The following is a 20273-nucleotide window of genomic DNA, read 5'->3' on the forward strand; positions in this document are numbered from 1 at the left end:
AATTTATTCTCCCCAGGAAGAGCAACAGCTCTGCTGGGTCATTATTCCCTCCAGTAAGACTGCCAAAGCCAGTATGCCATGCCGTGATCACAGTGGATACTGCACAGAGGGGGATGCCAAACAACTGGGAATGTTCCACTGGACTGCACAGGGAACAGGACAAAAAGGTGGTTGCTGTTTTGCAGAAGCTGGGGTCCAGGTCTCAGGCTCACTCAGAATGGTGTGCCTGGTGCAGACTCACAACAGCAGGGCTGCTCAAACACTGGGACCCAGGCCTGCAGTGAGAGCAGCAGCACCTGGAAGCCTTTGATGGTGCACATGCTTGGATCTCACCCAGACCTACTGAATCAGAAGCTCAGGGGGCTGCTTGGGGGGCAGTGGTGAGTTCTATAAGCCCTCTCTCTGGGTGACTCTCAGTGTGAGAACCACTTTGCTGCATGTTACTTGCCTCTTGCACCTAAAGCCCAACTAGATTTTCAAACCTTTAATCACATCATGTCAGGCAGGTGTTTGTTCTGTTATCTGCTGCCATGGAAGCCAGTTTGTATCCAGCCTGCTCATCTGCCCCACCACCACCGCCCCCACTGAAACAGCTGGAGTGTCTCTTTCCTCTCTGGCACCTCAGTGGTTCTCAGACCTGGTGGCACTGTAAGGTTACTTGGGGAGCTTAAGAATATGATAGGGGTGGGAGTTCCTTTTGTGGCTCAGAGGAAATAAAATGTGACTAACTTTCATAAGGATGCAGACTTGATCCCTGGCCTCATTCAGGGGGTTAAGGATCTGGCATTGCCATGAGCTGTGGTTTAGGTCACAGATGCAGCTCAGATCTGGTGTTGCTGTGGCTGCAGCTCTGATTCAAACCCTAGCCTGGGAACCTCCTTATGCCATGGGTGTGGTCCTAAAAAGACAAGATAATCATAATAATATTAATAATATTAATCATAATAAAAGATAGGGGTTGGGAGTTCCCTTTGCAGCTTAGCAGGTTACACACCCAAGTAATATCCAGGAGGATTGGGGGTTGATCCGTCACCTCTATCAATGGGTTAAGGATCTGGCATTGCTGTGAGCCACGGTGTAGTTCACAGGTGTGGCTCAGATCCCATGTGTCTGTAGCTATGGCTGTGGCTGTGGCTGTGATAGGCAGCTACAGCTCCAGTTCCCATCACCTAGCCTGGGAATGTACCTATGCTGCAGGTGCTGCCCTAAAAAGCAAAACAGAAAGAAAGAAAGAGAAATATAGGGGTTCCAGGAGATACACTGACCCAGGGAACAGGGCTGGGCATTGGTGTTTTTAAGAATTTCCAGGAGTTCCCATTGTGGCTCAGTGGGTTAGGAATGTGATAGTACCCTGAGGATGCAGGTTTCATCCCTGGCTTAATGGGTTGAGGAGCTCCATTGCCATGAGCTGTGGTCTAGGTCACAGATGCAGCTTGGATCCTGCATTGCTGTGGCTGTGGCATAGGCTGGAAGCTGTAGCTCTGATTCAACCCCTAGACTGGGAACTTTCATATGCCACAGGTGCAGCCCTAAAAAGAAACAAGAAGTTGCTAAGGTGATTCTGATATGTAGTCAGGCCTGGGCCCCCCTGGTAGTGGTGTCCTGATCTGCAACCCTCCATCACTACCTCCCTACTTGTCTGACCCTCTTGATGTCACTTGCAAATATAAAAGCAAATTGTTGCTTTATGAATAAAATAGGTTTGGACATTAGGAAGTCTGAGCATTTAAGAACAAGCTGGGCAGTCCTCAGAAGCCATACCCCATTTACAGTGGGGGACTCTGAAAGAAGTATAGTGCTTTGTCTTTCTGGTGTGCCAAGATACCCTCATGAGACTCTTCCCTTTTTTTCTCCTGCATCACAGGCTGACTGAGACCACTCACCTCTTCTAATGGCTATGTGAACATCTCTGAGTTCCAGACCTCCTTCCCAGTGGGCACTGTGACCTCCCATCAAGGCTTCCCTGGATTCAAACTTGAAGGGTCTGAGGATCTCAAGTGCTTATACAGCCTTATCTGGTCATCCAGCCTACCCTGGTGCCTTGCTCTGGAAGCTAACACATCTCATTCTTTTGGAAACTGAATTGTGGCTTATTAAATTGGATGTGTTGCTAGGAGATAAAGAGCTGAGAATTATGGTCAGCAATGACTTTCATTCCCTGAGTACACATTGCTTGCCTCTGTCTTGAGCAGAGGCAGCAAGCCTGGCCATCTGCTGTGAAGCAGTACTTACAACCAGACATAAAACTGTCCTTCCTTGGTTCTTAGGCTTACAGTGAATGAAAGAGAAGTGTTTCAAGCATCAAAGGTTGAACTGAAAAATCTTGCCAAGTTAAATGAAATGTCTTCAAAAATTAATTGTCTCTGCACCAAATGAAAACAGATTGTATCATGGCATCATTAATCTCACCCCTTGTTTTATTGTTGTGTCAATGCTTCTTCCTATTTCCACGCATTTTATGGCTTAGCTGTAAAAGTTTGCTATAAGCACACACTTGGAAGCCTGAAACAACTAGATCATTCTTTCCTGTTTTTGTTAAATGTATGTGATTCTTTTTGAGTATGGTACCCTGAGGAGCACTAATCAACAGTTTAAAGTCTCGTGGGGGTCAGAGTGTCCACTGCAGAATCAGGCCAGTGTCTGTGTGTAGAGTCTATAGAAAGTTCTCCTAGGCAAGTTGGGTATGCTGGAGTGGCCCTCGCTTCAGTTCAGGTCTTGAAGTTATGATCAAATGAAACAAACCCTGATTTTCTTCTTGGCATCTGAATACAGCAGACAGGAGGAACTGTATATGAGAGAAACAATGAAAGGAACCTTCAACCATAGCCCATTTGCAGATTTTCTTGGGAAACAGAACAAGACCCACTAGAATGTAGAAACCACCAAATTCCTACAAGCCCTGTCTGCATGCATGCATCTCAGTGAGGGGTGGGGTCAGAGTAGCAGGTGTGTTGTCAGGGGTGACAGCGAGAGGATCAGGGAAGGGGTCTCCTAAGGGAGACCATGGATTGGAGTGGGTTGGCTGGAGCCATGGAGCCCCCTTTGAGAGAAGGAGGGGAAGGAGGGGAAGAGAACGGAGCTTGGTGCCCGAAGAAGTGAGAATGGCAGCAGGGGCATGAGTGGCACTTGCTCTTCACCTGGGCTGGAGGGTGGAGCCCACCCATCCAGAAACCCCTAGAGAACCAGAGCCTACAGTCGAGATGTCACATAAAATACAGATCACCCAGTTAAATCTGAATTTCAGAAAAACCAACAAATATTTTTTTTCTTCTTTTTAGGGCTGCACCCACAGCATATGGAAGTTCCCAGGCTTGGGGTTGAATCAGAGTTGCAGCCATCAGCCTATGCCACAGCTGGCATAGTGCCAGCTCCAAGCCATATCTGCAACCTAGACCACAGCTCACAGCAGCACCAGATCCTTAACCCACTGAGGGAGGTCAAGGATTGAACCTTCATCCTCATGGATACTAGTCAGATTCATAACACACTGAACCATAATGGGAACTCTATAAACAAGTAACTTTTTATTATGAACATGTCTTAACTATTGGATGGGACTTAATGGTCAAAAATTATTCTTTGTTTATCTGAACTTTGGCCATATGTGAGTGTCCTGTGTTTTCTTTTCTTTTTGTTGGTCTTTTTTTGTCTTTTGGGGGCCACACTTGTGGCATATGGAGGTTCCCAGGTGAGGGGTCTAATCGGAGCTACAGCTGCTGGCCTATGCCAGAGTGAGAGCAATGCCAGATCCTAGCCATGTCTGAAACCTACACTACAGCTCACCACAATGCTGGATTGTTAATCTACTGAGCGAGGCCAGGGATCAAACCCACAACCTCATGGTTCCTAGTCGGATTCATTTCCACTGCACCATGATGGGAACTTCCATGGCCTGTATTTTCATTTACCAAATCTAGCAACCCTTGTCTGGAGGGCCCAGGGCACCCCACACCCTGCCCCATCTCCCCTAGGAACAGCTTTTCTGCTGTCCCGATGCCACTGGCAGGTGAGATGAGTGTAGCTGCTGATGAATGGGGGCTTTTCTGGTTCCTTGAGGTTTCTCCCTACTTAGACAACCAGAAATAGAGGATCAGTTAAAGGTCCTATCAATTTGAAAGGCCTACTTTAAAATCTTTTGGAATTGGTTTAAATGCCTTTTGTGGACTTATATTCTGATGAGCTTCATTTTGGGACTTCATAAGTGGTTTTCTTGGAGCTAAGGGGATATGATGGGAAGAGGGGTAAAACAAAACCTCACTTCAAGGAGAAACAAGCTAAGATTCTGGACAAGAGGCTGCAGCTGCTTCTAATTGGAAATGGGTCTCAAGCTTTGACATGAGTCCCTTTTGCTCTGCCAGCCTGGGCTGGGCCCCAGAGAGATGGTGAAACTCAGGCGATGGCTGCCTGTACTTAGACGGCCACCTGATACCTTCTTTCTTCGGTTTTTAAAAAATAATTTTTATGTCTTTACCTTCAAAATACATGTTCCTTGCAATTATCTGTTGCAATTAGTTTGTGAGAGCTTTAAATGGCATGATTTAAAAGGCATGATTCCAAACTGAGAGGCACAGAGAAGTCTGAAGGGGATTTTGTCTCAAAACTTGAGAGAAACTGGGGGTTCCCATTATGGCACAGCGGAAACCAATGGGACTTATATCCATGAGGATGCAGGTTCGCTCCCTGGCCTCACTCAGTGGGTCAGGGATCAATCTGGCATTGCTATGTGCTATGGTGTGGGTCACAGATGCCACTTGGATCCCACATTGCTGTGGCTGCAGTGTAGGCTGGCAGCAGGAGCTCAGATTTGACCCCTAGCCTGGGAATCTCCATATGGCATGAGTATGGCCCTAAAAAGAAAAAAAAATCTTGATAGAAACTGGGTTCAACTAAGCAGTGAGTTAAAAGAAGACATAAGGATTCTCAACAATGTATCCAGATGTGCTTGGGTGTTTGTATTTCTTTAACTCTTGAATTGTGTCTTTTTCAAAGGTGGTGCCTTACTTATGCAAGTAGACCATGAGTAGACCACACAGATACGCTGTCCACAAGGAAAGTACCTGCCCCTTTCCTGTGTCACCCACACTTCCCCTCCCCTCAATTTCCTGTCTTCCTGAGCATACAGTTTGACTTTTCTTGTTGGCAGGGTGACAGTTAGTGTGCTGTAATTTGGATCATGCTGCTATTCAGGGCTTTGAAATATATGAGGGTGTTCTGACCCCAGCAGTCAGATGGCTGGTGAATGGCCAGATGGTTGAGCTGTGGGAACCTTTCTCTCTCTCTCATGGCTACACCTGCTGCATTTGGAAGTTCCAGGGCTAGAGGTCCAATTGGAGCTTCAGCTGCTGGCCTATGCCACAAGCCACAGCAGCATGGGATCCTTAACCCACTGGGCAAGGCCAGGGATCAAATTCACATCCTCATGGATACACGTTGTGTTCTTAACCTGCTGAGCTACAGCAGGAAAGCTCTGGAAGCCTGTCTCTGTGAGCTTCCTATCCATCAGTCCATCAGCTGTCAGTATACCTGTCACTGCAGATTGTACCATGCCCCAATGCTTTTTCTCACCTGCTATGAGCCCCAGGTGATGGTTGGGGTGCTGCAGTGTACTGATTCAAGTGTGGGTTTACATCCGCACTTTCCTAATGTATCCTTTCAACCTGGGGCAAGTCACTTAACTTCTCTTGGCCTCCACATCCTCGTCTGTAAAATGGGAAGATGAGGATACTTACCTCATGGGGCTGTGAGTATCCAGTGTGGCAATGCATGTAATGCATTCAGTGATGTGCCCAGCACATAGTAGGTGGTCAATCAAGCATCTACCATTTTTACTGCTCTGAGAATTGTGAACAGAGGCATAATAAATGAGAATCTGGAGGTGACTGTATGAGTAAAGTGCTGGGCTTTTTGTTTTTTCGGTCTTTTTTTTGTATTTGAGGGCTGCACCCATGGCAAATGGAGGTTCTCAGGCTAGGGGTCTAATCAGAGCTATAGCTGCCAGCCTACACCACAGCCACAGCAACACGGGATGTGAGCTGTGTCTGTGACCTCTACCACAGTTCAGGGCAAGGCCAGATCCTCAACCCACTGAGAGGGGCCAGGGATCAAACCCGCATCCTCATGGATTCTAGTCAGGTTCAATAACCACTGAGCCACACTGGGAACTCCAGTGTCAGGCTTTTATGCATTACATCATGACATTATTTTGCCAGCTGCAGTTTTGGTTATTCACATACTTTTAAGTGTGTTTGTATAAGACAAATCCCCAAACATGGGAGGAAATACTGAACAATAGGAATAATTGCCATTAATCTTGAGAGCTTCCTGTGTGTCAGAATGTTTGACACAATATTTCATTTAGTCCCCTTGCTGCCTTTGTGAGCTGGAGACTATTTTTAACTGCATGTTACTGATGAGCAAACCCAAGTTTCTAAAGGGTCAGTAACTCACCCAGAGTCACAAGATAGTACATGGGGGAGTGGGGACTCAAACAGGTCTTTGCCATTTCAAAGCCCATTCTCTTCATCACCCAGATGCATTAGCTAGGGATGGATTATCTAATTTGCTTGGCTTTCTTCACCATTTTATACCTTTATGGCCATTTTTCAAAAAATGTAAAAGAGTTATTTCATAGGAAAGGATGTGTTCTTTGGGTCCAGTTTTCCTCCCAGTGGAAATCCCAGCTTCAGGGGGCCAGAGTCCAGAGGAGGCCCTGCTGCCCACTGGGTGGCAGAGAGCCCTGACCACTGTCCCCAAGGGCTCATTACTGCCCCCATCACAGTGGAGCCTCACCTCAGCCAGCTGGGCTGCTTGGGTATTGCATCTCCTTTCACAAGCCTGGAGACTGACACTTCGCAGGGTGATTTGACTTGTCTACACCTCCAACTTTTGGCCATGGCTTTTCCCACCACATTGTGCTTCCTCTCCCTGATGTAACAGTGCCAGCCTCACTGGCTCCAGTGTCAAGAGACACCTGTCACACTCAATGTCAACAGTCCTGTGATTGGGGCCTGGCTTCACGAAGGAGATTATAATTTGGCAGGGAGAGCTCTGGCAGCTGCACCATAGGTGGCAGGATTTCCAAGGCACAGGAGTGTGGGTGATGGGTTCAGGGGCCCGTGTTATTGCACCCATCCAACCAAGTGGCAGGACACCTATCTTATGTCTGTTTTCCCAATGCTGATTTGTGGGGATAAAACACATCAAATCACAGAATCTTGAACCAGAATGTCAGCTCCATCATTTTAAAATCCATGAATGTATAAATTTGAGCCTGCAAAGGGCCCAGTAGGTTTCTGTTTGGTGGGTCTCTTCTCACAGTAGGCCTGAGTGCTTTTCCTTATTTCTCTGTATCTTTTTTTTTTTATTATTACTTAATGCATTTTATTACATGCATAGTTGTAAAACAATCATCACAACCAAATTTTACAGCATTTCCACCCCAAACCCTCAGTGCCTTCCCCCCCCACCCCCAAACCCATCTCATTTGGAAAACATAAGTTTTTCAAAATCTGTGAGTCAGGATCCATTCTGCAAAGTAGTTCATTGTGTCCTTTTTTTAGATTCCATATGTAAGTGATAGCATTTGATGTTGGTGTCTCATTGTCTGACTGACTTCACTTAGCATGATAATCTCTAGGTCCAACTGTGTGGCTATAAATGCCGTTATTACTCTCTTTTTATTGCTGAGTAATATTCCATTCTGTATATGTACCATATCTTCTTGATCCACTCCTCTGTCAATGGACATTTAGGTTGTTTCCATGTCTTGGCTATTGCAAGTGCTGCTGCAATGAACGTTGGAGTATGTGTGTCTTTTTGAGTCATGGTTTTCTCTGGGTAGATGCCCAGGAGTGGGATATTTCTATGTATCTTAATGTTTTTGATTCTCAGGCCATCTTCATCTCTAAGGTTCTCAGCTCTCTCTCTTTCTCACACCAATCCCCACACAATTCAAGAATTTTTTTAAAGGGCTTTGATAGTGAATGTGGGCAGTTTCTAATTTGTAAGCACTAAGAACTTGGTCTAGGTTGTCAGCTGTGGTTACAGGACCCCTTCTAGGCACAGAGCAATACAAATGTTGGGCTCTGGGACAGAAAGGAAGAAATAGACATCCTTCCCTCCTTTGAAGAGCTTACACCCTTATGGGGAGAACAAGATGACAGATCCCAGAGATGAGCATCCTCCTGCATGGTGCCTGTGTCCACCCTTACCAAGGACCACATGCCTGCTTCTGCATCTGGATGATGTAGAGCGAAGGTTCTGGTAAATGGTATCACAATCAGGAAATGAAAAATTCTATCTAGGAATTTATGAGTTGTTGGTTTCTTTTCCCTGGAAACCAAACAGAAGCATGCTTGAGGTTTTTTTGCTTATTTTGTTTTTGCATTTGTTTGTTTGGTTTTTGTCTCTGCTTAGGAATTTGGGGAAAGAGAGTCTAACCATCTCACTCATTCAGGAGGACAGTGCATTTTGAGGCTCTGAAGAGCTCATTGGCCAAAGCAACAAGCCTCAGTCTGTGTGAGGCATGCCAGCCCAGTGGTGTGAAGGAGGATTATAGGAGGTTATTGAGGGGCATAAAATAATCATATGAGCCAAGCCTGCAACAAATGGTTATAGGTAGGGCTGCAAATACACACATCTCAGAAGCAGTACTAAATGCTCAGAGTCCCATTGATGCTATGATGTTGGGGCTGCAAAGGATTCTGGCTAGCCGCGGCTGCAGAAAAACATGGTCTGCATGGGGAAGGACCATCCAACAGCCTTAAGTATTAAGAACATACTGTTCACATTCAGGTTTTCGAATGCCCTGGAAGTAACACAGGTGCTGGGTGTCTATTGGCAGGAATTCCTGGGGGCAGGTTAACAATGGCTGAGATCACACCACTGCATCTTTCTGAGGGCTGGGAAGACAGCTGGTTGATGCCAGAGCTTGGGATTTTTTTTTTTTTTTTTTTTTGCGTTTTAGGGCTGCACTTGTGGCATATGGAAGTCTAGGGGCTGAGGAATTGGCTAGTAGCTTCCACTCTACACCACATTCACACTGACGTGGCATCTGAGCCACATCTGTGACCTGCACCACAGCTCATGGCAATGCCAGATCCTTAACCCACTGAGCAAGGCCAAGGATCAAACCCCAGTCCTCATGGATACCAGTTGAATTCATTTCTGCTGTGCCAAAGTGGGAACTCCTAGAGCTTGGACTTTTGAGTCCTTGCTTGGGAACTCCCCACATAAAGACCTATCTGTTTCCCAACCATTAAATTAGAGGGCTAGGTCCTTAAACCACACACCCTTCTTTCAGTATCCTCTAGGGGAAAATATGGGCTCAAATCTAGAAAAAAGGACAAGTTAAACATTTAATGGGATCAGAGTTTGAATAGAAAGATACCCAAATCAGTGGTATATGCTCTTTTAAATAAATGCCTCTTAGATTCACTTATGCATTCAGCAAACTCTTTTGTGTGCATGTGCTGAGCATTTTGCAAGGCATGGAGAACACAGAGGCAGATGTGACACAAGATCTCTGCCCCCAGGTTGGCTCATCCCACCTGTGGTCAGTGGAATTTCACTCTCTGCACAGGTGGGGCTCCATTTGCAACATTCCCTTTGTAAGTTTCTCTGGGCCCCTAGTGGTAGAGAAGCTTGTCACCTACTCTGAGGCCCCATTGAAGGGGTTCTCAAAGGGTCTCTGGTTTTGAAGGAACTGGGGGCATGGGGGTGGACATGGTGGGTCACCTTTTGCTCTGACTGGATTGGCTCTGCCACCTGATGCCTGGGCTCTGCCCTCAAGACAGCAGGGACTTGGACTTCCCAGGAAGACTGAGAGTGTGAACCCAGGGCCCCAGGAGGTTTTGCTGCACTTGTGTGTTTGCTTTCCCCAATCAGAGGACTAAATCTTCCCAGGAACTGTCGGAGCCTTCAGTTTTTTTCCCCATGTTATGGGTGATGGTTCCTTCATCACTCAGCTATCCATGGGCTTTTTCAGCCTTGTGGCAGGCATTGCTCCAAGGAACAAGCAAACCTGACCTCATTAGAAGCTGAACATCCAAAACTTTTTTTTTTTTTTTTTGTCTTTTGCTTTTTTAGGGCCGCACCTGAAGCACATGGAGGTTCCCAGGTTAGGAGGTCAAATAGGAAGCTATAGCTGCTGGCCTACACCAGAGCCACTGCAATGCCAGATCTGAGCCACATCTGTGACCTACACCACAGCTCATGGCAACACCAGATCCTTAACCCACTGAGTGAGGCCAGGGATCAAACCAACAACCTCATGGTTCCTAGTTGGATTTGTTTCTGCTGTGCAATGATGGGAACACACAGAACTTTTTGTTTTTAAATCCAGCCAGTCCCCAAACTCAGAAAGCCCACTGTGTTCCCACCCCCTGGCCCTTCCCACTCATTCCCAGCCCACATGGACACAGATGCAAGTTGAATCAGTTTTGATTTGCTAATAGGCAATACAGCCATGTGATTGCCTAAGAACCCTCTAGCCCCCAGGGGTCCTCTTAAATCTGCATCCTTATATAAGAAAAGAAGGAAAAATAAGAAACTTTGGCCAAATGTAAAATCACTTGAAATTTTCCAATTTGGGATCAGAACTCAAAGCCAGTTTGGACAGGGAGGGATCCCAGCCACCGAGCTGCCTTTGCAGTGTGACTTATTCCCAAGACAAAACTCATTCTGTTACAAGAGGAGCCCGTATCATCTCTCCATCCAGGAATCCTGCCTTGTGCAGAAGTGACTTGTGACCTCAAAGTGAATCCTGTGTAGGAACAGAAAAGACAGTGGAGAAATCCAGGCTTCCTCTGCTAAGAGCTGCCCTGCATTTTACCCTGGGTGAATAACACCCTGCAGTATCATCAAAGTCCACCCTGTGGCAAGGAGGTTCCCATTTTACAAAAGGAAAGTTCAAAGCACAGAAAGGAGGCCAGGCCTTGTCTGAAAAAGACTGCTGTGAATTATCGTTCATGGTGAGGACACGTGTCACTGTGCCATCCCTAAACTAGAGTCCGACACCTTCCCATGGAGCTGTGTGCCTCCTGCTGCCTTGCCAGCCTGACAAACAAGGGAGAGTTGGGTCTCTTGCACCTTCCTGCCCACCCATCCTCAGTCAGAAAGTGGCAAGTGGGATCCCTTAACTAGCTGGAAATTTCTGTGTTGAATGTTAAGTCGATCAAGGGAAATGACAGAACTGAGTCACAGCAGGATTTGTTGGTGTTGGTTTGGGATCACCTATCATGGAATTCAGAGCTTGGAGAGCCTTAGAGGGATTTCCCACTGTGGCACAGCAGAAACAAACTCTATTATCCATGAGGATGCAGGTTCCATCCCTGGCCTCGCTCAGCAGGTTAAGGATTTATTGTGGTGAGCTATGTTTTAGGTCGCAGACACGGCTCAGATCTGGTGTCACAGTGGCTGTGGTGTAGGAAGGCAGCTGCAGCTCTGATTTGACCCCTCGCCTGTGGGAACTTCCAAATGCCACAGGTGTTGCTCTAAGAAGCAAAACAAGACATAACAAAACAAAACAAAAAACAAAAAGAAAAAAGAACAAAAAAAAAAAAGAAAGAAAGAAATCCTTAGGCATCACTGGTTTGCCTTTCCCCACCTTCTGCACCCTGGAACCCCCTTTTCCGAAATGAATTGGTAGCATGGTTATGCAAGGCCTTGGGGCTGGAAGTACCAGCAATCTTCCCACCCTGGTACCCCAGCTCTGGCACCACCTTGCTGCCTCTACACTGGGGACCCAGGCCACTCACCTCCTCCTCTTCCCTCTGCATCTACATTCTTGAATTGAGAGAAGAACAATCATAAGTTCAAATTCCTAGGAGCAACTTCAAGCAGAGCCTTGTTCCTTCCTTCCCTGGCATGTGATATATGAGCTCATCAACCTGTAGCTATCATTGGAGTTCTTGCTGTGGTGCAACAGGATCATCAGCATTTTGGGAGACCTGGGAGGCAGGTTCAATCCCCAGCTTGGATCTGATCCCTGGACCAGGAACTCCATATGCCTTGGGCCAGCCAAAAAAAACAAAAAAAAACCTGTAGCCATCATAACTAAAATGTCCTCTGGTCCCTTCAAAAGTTTGAGATGCCCGCTTCATGCCAGACATTGCTCAGGAACATTTATTACATGACCTCTTGTCCTAACAAGCATCATGAGAAGTAAGTGTGGTGCTAACAGCAGAGGAAGAAGCTCAGAGAGCCTCCTGGCTCTTCCAAGGTCACCCTGCTCACCAGCAGCCTAGGCATGGGGCACTTGAGCCCACACCATCTACCTACACTGCTCATCTAGGTACTTCTAGGACCCAGACTACCTGTTGAAGATTAGGGCCTGGGCTCGAATCCTCACTGTGTTACTTGCTGGGTGGGCTGGGGGGTTCATTTCATCAGGATGGGAAGTGAGGGAACAGGAAGAGCTGCTTTCTGAGGGTCTTTCCTAGCTGACTCATTGCTTGACTGCTCTGAATCAGAACCCATGGTTCCAGAGAGGCCATCCCATCCTCCGATGGCTCTGGGAGCAAACAAAGGGCTGGGTGATAAAGAGTTCCTCCCCTGGATGACTGCTCACATTTTTCCTGAGACTCGTATTCACACCATCAACTCATCACCAATAGACTGGCCAGAGAGGAAATTGAGGCTGGCGGGTGGTCCTCTTGGCACTGAGTACTTCTCTTGTCTTTATGTAGCCTCAGAACAACTCTGGGTATTATTATGCCCTCTTCCCTGACAGACCTCAGCAGGTAAGTTGGGAATGTGGCCTCAGGGAGTAAGGTGCAGAGCCAGAAATCAAAAGGTTCTAGAGATCCAACCCTGACCTGACTCCTGGGCTGTGCTCCTTCTCCTTCCCTACTGGATCCTGTGAGAGAGGCCAGATCCATGCATTCTGCCTCTACTCAGCTGCCCATGAGCCACTTCTTTCTCTGTTAATGTTCCTTGTAACCTGGACTTTTATCATGTAAGAAGTTTGGGAAGGAAGAAGAAGATATGCTGTACAATTTGGCCCAAGCCATGCTGCCTATAATGATGGATAATGTGGGAATTTTGCTCCTCCCTCCTTCTGTCCCTCCCCTCCTTCCTCCCTGCCTCTCTCTCTCTCTCTTCCTTCCTTCCTTCCTCCCTCCTTCCCTCTCTTCTTTCCTTCCTCCTTTCCTCCCTTCCCCTCCCTCTCATACCAAGTGTACTCTGTGTCATGGGGTCATTGCTATCAGGAATTCACATGCTGCTCACCCCAACTGGAATGATAATAGCACTGACCATCTATTCACCCATGGCCACCCAGGACTCACACGGTTCAGAGGAGACCAGCCAGCCAGGGCCAGGTCTCCACCCACCTCACCTGGGTTCTCATGCTCCCTGCACCCTTGCCCGTGATCCTTCCAGTGCTTAATCCATATGAGACAGAATCTGCAGAAAATGAAGAAAAGAGCAATGAAAGACCTTTATCTCTCTCTGTGCTTAGTGTAGCAACAGGGCCTCTATCCACAGGAAGGGAGAGAAAGGGGGTTTGCTTTATCTGCTTATCTGATCCTATACCCTCCCCTCTTCTTCCCCAATGTAAGAGGATTATACAAGGTGCAGAAACCATTGATCATGTGGTTTGGCCCTGTCCTCAAGGCCCGGAGGCCCAGGAGTTCCCTGAGAAGCCAGGGAGGGGTGGTCCAAGGTAGCTTGGTTCCAGCTACCCCTACCCCAGTGGCTCTGTTTTATGTATTCACATCTTGCATTCCCAAGATTGTGTTCCTAAGATTGATTTGGACAGTGAGCTTACTGGTGTCAAGTACGAAACTTCTTTCTCTAGTTCTGCCTCTTTAGAAACTTGCAAAATGAAATGATTGGCCAGATCACATGGAAATTCTCCCATGTCCTCCAATGCCTGCCTTCAAGTGTGTGAGTGGATCGCCCATCAGGGACCCTGCTGCCATCTCTCAATGTCTCAGGGCATTTCCCATCTTATTCTCAAAAACAAAAGGCTCTCTGTTTCCCTGTGAAGACAGGTGTGTTCCCTGGGCCTGGGAAGGCAGAAGTCTCAGGCTCTTCCCTCTCACATCAGTGACACTAGCCAGGGAGAAGTCCTGCCTGCAACAATGCAGAGGGTGCTTTTCAAACTCAAAATGCGTGCTGCAACCTTGGCACCTCTATTACTGTATCACATCCTATAGGCAGTGATAATTCCTGTATCCGGTCCTGTTTGTCCAACAGCCACCTTGCCTGTGACACTAATGGGGCTTTTTATTATAGGGAAATGCAAGATAGCAAGCAACCTTGTTAATTTATTATTTTCAAGCAATAGTAAATTATTCTAATAGCACTTCCATGAACCGTGTGTACATTACAGCAGAGTGCTTATCAGAAAACAGCTGTTGCATGTCATTCCAGCATTTCTCAGGGATCCCCATGCTTAATTTCTCTTTTTATATACAATAAATAATTGCCACTGTCTCATCTTCCTCTTCTCAGGCACATGACTCTCTTGTGCTCAAGAATGGATTGTGCATGGCATTAAGAAGCTTCATTATTCTTTTTTTTTTCTTTTCTATATTGAATCCAGAGACACTGAACTTTCTGTCACAGGAAAACCAAGAGATTTTGTTCTTATTTTTCAAGGGGCACCAAGTTCCCGGGCTTCTGGACTATGACATCATAGGCTATTTTTCTCTTGAACTCTATGACCCCTGACCTGATAGAAAGCCCTGAACTCTCCCTCCTCCTCTGTCCCCAGGCCCTCTGTTCACCTTCATCCTTTGACAGGTCCCTTGCCTTCCTTTTAGCCTTTGTGGAATCACCTGACCACCATCAACCCTCTAGCTTCTTTGGTCTCCTGTAATTCTTTTTTTTTTTTTCACTTCAGTCAATTACAGATATTTTTGAATTGATGTCAAAGAAGGGAAGTGATTCCTCTTTCCCACCAAAGGGGAAAAGAGGTGGCAGAACTCTGGACCAAATCCCACCAAATCAAGGAAAGAAGAGTATTTCAAAGGGGGACTTGGCTAACCCCCTCTCCCACTGCATACTCACACTTAGGTCCCACCAGATTCGGACCCAGCCTCCCCCAAGCACCCCCACCCCCAACCCATCAGCTATCAGCTAGGGAAGGCAGCCTGTTGGGAACAGTGGATCTGGAGCCAGGCACCAACCCTCGTGTCTTTATGGAAAGACCTCAGGTGCAGGCATGCAGGGCTGGGTTGAATCATAGGTCACGGAGTAGGTTGGAAGCCCTGGTGCTGTGGCTTTGTCAAAGCCCCTTTCAGATTGTGTCACTGTGGATGCTGCATGTTTTCTGCCATCAAAGCCACTCATACAAAACAGGAATCCTACACACACGCTTCTCCTGGGGAAACTGTTCTGAATTCATTTGTATTCCACAACTTTCATGGCAGAGAGATCTTTTACCCCTTTTTTCACAGGCTGAGGCGGATTCATGGTTGGGGGGCAGGGGGTGGAGCAGTCCCTTTCTGCTGCTGCACTCATGGCTCTTACAAAAATGTATTTCTGCTTTGCCTTGTAGTGTCATGTTTTTGAAAATCTCACAGGAGTGCAAGCAGAAGTCTTTATTTTTTGATGTTGGATGTTTAAATGTCAGGTCAGGGAAAGGACTGCACAGCCAAGCCACCACAGAGCTGTGGCCAGTGGTTTGAGCAACTAGCTTGTGCCAAGAGGGGGACTTCATTACACTCAGAAAATAGATGGCCAGGGCAAATAGGAAAATGAGGGTGTTTGGCCTTCAACTGTATAATATCTTCTCCATTGCAGCTCCAGGCAGGATTTATTTCCTTCTTCCCTCTCTGGAAACTCATATGACTGGTATTTTGTGGTAATAAAACTGCTTGCAAACAGGTGCAACACAGAAAGTAATAAGTCGCTCCAGTCAGTCCTGGCATTTGCAGGCCAAGAGGCCCACAGAAGTATTTGGCAGGGGCATTTGGGGCTCATTCCTTTTCTTCACAAGCAGTGATGATTCCCCTTTTTCCTCAAAGTGAGTAGACATTGGGGATGATGGGCAGGTGAAATAGTCACACCTTTCCATGTCCAGCTGTGTGCCTTGTGCTGTTCATTCGTTTTGTTCATAGGACCTGTAACATAACACCCATATTCACTGTAATTTTCTTTTTTGTACAGGAGGGTTTTTTGTGGTTTGGGGTTTCATCATTGTAAAGAGCTGGTGCCTGACTCTAAATGTGCCCAGATGTCTTTAAATTTTATGCACTTGGTGGACATGGCCCTGCATCTGATTGTTCCACCTCCTCCTCCCAGCACCAGGGACTCCTGCAGAAAAGTCTGGGACTTTGCTCACATGCTGGCCTGTTTGTTCTTCGGTGGGTGAGAACCAAATTCATTTTATAACACCATCTCTCCCACTTCTGGGAAGGGAGGTAATTGGTCCAGGCTTTAAGGAGGTGGAAACAGCTGGAATTTTAAAAAGAAGCTGGGATATCCTACTGTGGTGCAGTGGGTTAAGAATCTGACTGCAGTGGCTTGGATGCTGCAGAGGTGTGGATTCTATCCCTGGCCTTGCAAGTGGTTTAAAAGATCCAGTGTTGCCACAACTATGGCTTGGATTTGATACCTGGCCGGGGAATTTCCCTATGCCAAAGGTGCAGCCATTAAAAAAAAAAAAAAGGAAGGAGTTCCCATCATAGCTCAGTGGAAATGAATCCAACTAGTATCCATGAGGATGTGGGATCGATCCCTGGTCTCACTCAGTGGGTGAAGGATCTGGCATTTCTGTGAACTGTGGTGTAGGTTGCAGACAAAGCTTGGATCTGACACATTGCTGTGGCTGTGGTGTAGGCCAGTAGCTGTAGCTCCAATTCAGTCCCTGGCCTGGGAATTTACATACACCACAGGGGCAGGGGTGGCCCTAAAAAGCAAAAAAAAAAAAAAAAAAAAAAAAAAACTACTACTACTACTAAGATGAAGCCAATTATATTGGAATTCAGATTTTAAAACTAGTCCCTACAATGGTGCAAACATTAATCTGTATTTTCACACCATAAAAATCTTAATCCCAAAATTTTTTTTTGAATTGGGAAGAAATGTAAATATATAGGAAGCTGAGAAGACAAGACTTCTATAGACAGCCATGACTAAAATAGCATGCAAGAGGAACATCCTGCTCATAGTAGTCAAACTTTAAATATCTGGTGGCCCGTTGAGTTAACTGTGAGTGACTCTCTCCTCAGCCTTGTTCCTTCTGCTGCTTCCCAATAGGAGAGCCTCCTACCTCCCCGAGGGGTCCTTAAGGTTGAAGGCATGGGCTGCAGTCATCTCACATCACCTTTACTCTGCTCTGTCCACTAAAGCGTATCTCAGGACATAACCACTCCCTTGTACAAATCTCTCTGTGTGTTTTACATCCCTTTGAGGAAATCTCTGTGTCTAGTTACTCCAGTGAGTCCTTCTGACATGAGCCAGGAGGCCTCCTGGTTCCTAGTTGTTTCCCTGTGCACCTGTCTTAAGGGCTTGGCCATTTTTTCCCCAGCCAGGGATAGACACAGGTGGTCCTCGATTCCCAGGGCTACCATCACCAAATACCACAAGTGGGTGACTTAAAACAAGAGAAATGTCCTCTCACAGTTCTGGAGGCTAGAAGTCCATGTGTCAACAGGATCATGTTCCTGAGACCCAGGGTAGAGCCCTTCCTTTTTTTTTTTTTTTTTTTTTGCTTTTTTTTTTTTTTTGCTTTTTGCTTTTTATGGGTTTTTAGGAAGTTCCCAGACTAGGGGTAGAATCGGAGCTGAAGCTGCAAGTCTATACCACAGCTACAGCAATGCAGGTTCCAAGCTGAGTCTGTGACCTACACCACAGCTCACAGCAGCACTGGATCCTAAACCCACTGAGTGAGGCCAGGGATCGAACCCTCATCCTCATGGCTGCTAGTTGGTCTCATTCCCCCTGAGCCACAATGTTCCTTTCTTTCTGAGTGGCCTTGGCCTTCCTTGGCTTATGGCTATACCCTCCCATTCTCTGTCTCTGTTGTCTTGTGTCATTGTCCCTATGAGACCTTATCTTCATGTGGCCATCTGCTTTCCATGTGGTTCTCCTCCTAGTAGAGGAACACCTGTCATGCTCTGTAATAACCTTATGGGAAGAGGCTCTGAAAAAGGATGGGTATATGTATGGGTATAACTGGTTCACTTTTCTGTACACCTGAGGCTAACACAACATTGTAAGTCACCTATATGCCAATATAAATTTTTTTTTTTAAATAGCAGAGTTCCCATCATGGCTTAGTGGTAACAAACCCGACTAGTATCCATGAGGATGCGGGTTCAATCTCTGGCCTCACTCAGTAGGTTAAGGATCCAGCATTGCTGGGAGCTGTGGTGTAGATCACCGATGTGGCTCAGAAGCAAGCTGCTGTGGCTGTGGTGTAGGCTGGCAGCTGCAGCTCTGATTTGGCCCCTAGCATGGGAACTTCCATATGGTGCAGGTGCAGGTCTAAAAAGACAAAAATAAATAAATAAATACTTATGTATTAATATTATTAATAAATACTAATAAACAAATAAGTAAATAAAAATGACTACCTATGATATTGGATGGAGGGCCTGCCCCACTGTGATATGATCTCGTCTCACCTTACTGACCTCTGCAGTTGCCAAAGGGAGCCATATGCTTGGATACCTGGTGTTAGGGCTTCAACACAACTTTGGGGCGACACAACCCAATCGGCACCACATGCTCTCATTGGCTTGGCATGAGAAGCAGCAGCTGTCCCTCCTGTCTTCCTTCCACCTCTTGCATCTGGTGTAATGGTCTGTCTTCAAGGCTTCCCAAACCCCAGTAGGCCAGCCTCCTTGGACTTTGCCCACAGCCCTGTCCTGAGCTGGCCTCTCCTCTGGCTTCACCCACAGCATCCTGATGATGCCTGAGGATGAACAGGAGGGAAATCGCACCTTCTTTCCCTCTAGAGGCTCCAAGGCTTTTCCAAATGCTGACCTCACTCCACAGCCCACATCCAAGAAGATCATGAAACCATTGCTTTCACATCTGGTCTTTGTGTGGCCTACTCTCCCCTGCCCCTGTGCACACTTAAAATCCCATGGCAAGACTCCATGGGAGAGCACAACCTCTGAATAAGTCTCGCTCAAGGTCAAATCCCAGCTCCTCTCTTTATTTGAACTTGGACAAGTAACATCACTTTCTTGAGCCTCGATTTCCCTTACAATGAGACAATAACAACATCTGTTGTGCAAAATTGTTAGGATCAAGGAGAATAGTGCCTGCCACTCTCACCATAAGAGCTCATTAAAAGTTGTCATTTTCATTTCTGCTTACATGTTATTTCATTGGCTCGTAATATAGCGACTATGTTTATACATAATATAGTTACTGATAAGAGTAGCTATCTATTTATTGGGCATATATTTTTGTGTCAGGCACTGTGCTTGCTGACTTACAGCTATTATTTTTAACTGTTATAAAAAGCTCTGCAGTATAGGTATTATCATTCCCATTTTATAGAAGATGGAAACTAATCTTACCTCAGAAAGAGGTTAAATAACATACCTAAGGTCACAGGGCTCCTAAGTGTGTGAGCCAAGATTTGAACCCAGGGAAGTGTAAGCTCTGTACTATACAAAGCTCCTTTAGTCCATGGATGAGTTATGTCTCCCCAGCCTTTTCTCACATTCTCACTCTCACACTCTCTCCTTTTCTCTTCTGGTGGCTGATTTTCCCCTCTTATCCTATTTTCACTGGAGACAGCAGTTTTCAAAAACATTCAGATGTCAGGAAAGCATTGTACTTTTCACAGACTAGCATTTTCTCTTTTAGCAGAACACTAAGAAATATGTATGTAAACCTTAGAAGCACTTTTGTGAGCAGGAAACCTGGCTGGTTATTTTCTATGTGCAATATAGGACCATAAACATACATGTAACTTATACAACACATGTGTGTGTAGTCACACTTAGTTAGGAACAGAGCATAACCAATTGCTTCCCATTTTGATGAACTTGCTGCTCAATTATTTATCCCATCATCTGCTAGGATTTGCTGATAGGAAGGAGAAGGCATGAGAAATTTAAGAAAAAAAATTATGAGAGGGAAAATCAAAGTTTGGAAAATCAACACATTCATGTATCAGTATGGTGCCTTGGTCCAGTTTGTGGGGAAGGAACTTAAAAATTGCCAGGATACACTGGCCACATTTTATATTCAGCATGATCTCTAATGGTGAGAAGGTTCACTGGTTGCAGGAAGAGGCAGGAGAGACTCACCCTAAGTGCTCCTTTAACTGTGAACTTTCTTTTTCTCTTTTCTTTTTCCTT

At 46.1% G+C, this 20273-nt stretch overlaps 1 protein-coding gene and 1 pseudogene across 1 annotated transcript in view; one reads left to right on the forward strand and one right to left on the reverse strand.

Moving 5' to 3' along the window:
• Window positions 1-20273, reverse strand: part of LOC146398945 (uncharacterized) — a 367324-nt gene that overhangs the window by 282582 nt on the left and 64469 nt on the right. The window lies entirely within an intron of this gene.
• Window positions 1-20273, forward strand: part of LOC146398952 (sushi domain-containing protein 4-like) — a 60204-nt pseudogene that overhangs the window by 28415 nt on the left and 11516 nt on the right.

The sequence above is a fragment of the Sus scrofa genome, chromosome 10 (assembly GCF_054392235.1).
Source record: "Sus scrofa isolate SSC_HxYL_T2T_F1_AM1 chromosome 10, Sscrofa_HxYL_maternal_Yorkshire_Landrace_v2.0, whole genome shotgun sequence".
Classification (NCBI taxonomy): Eukaryota; Metazoa; Chordata; class Mammalia; order Artiodactyla; family Suidae; genus Sus; species Sus scrofa.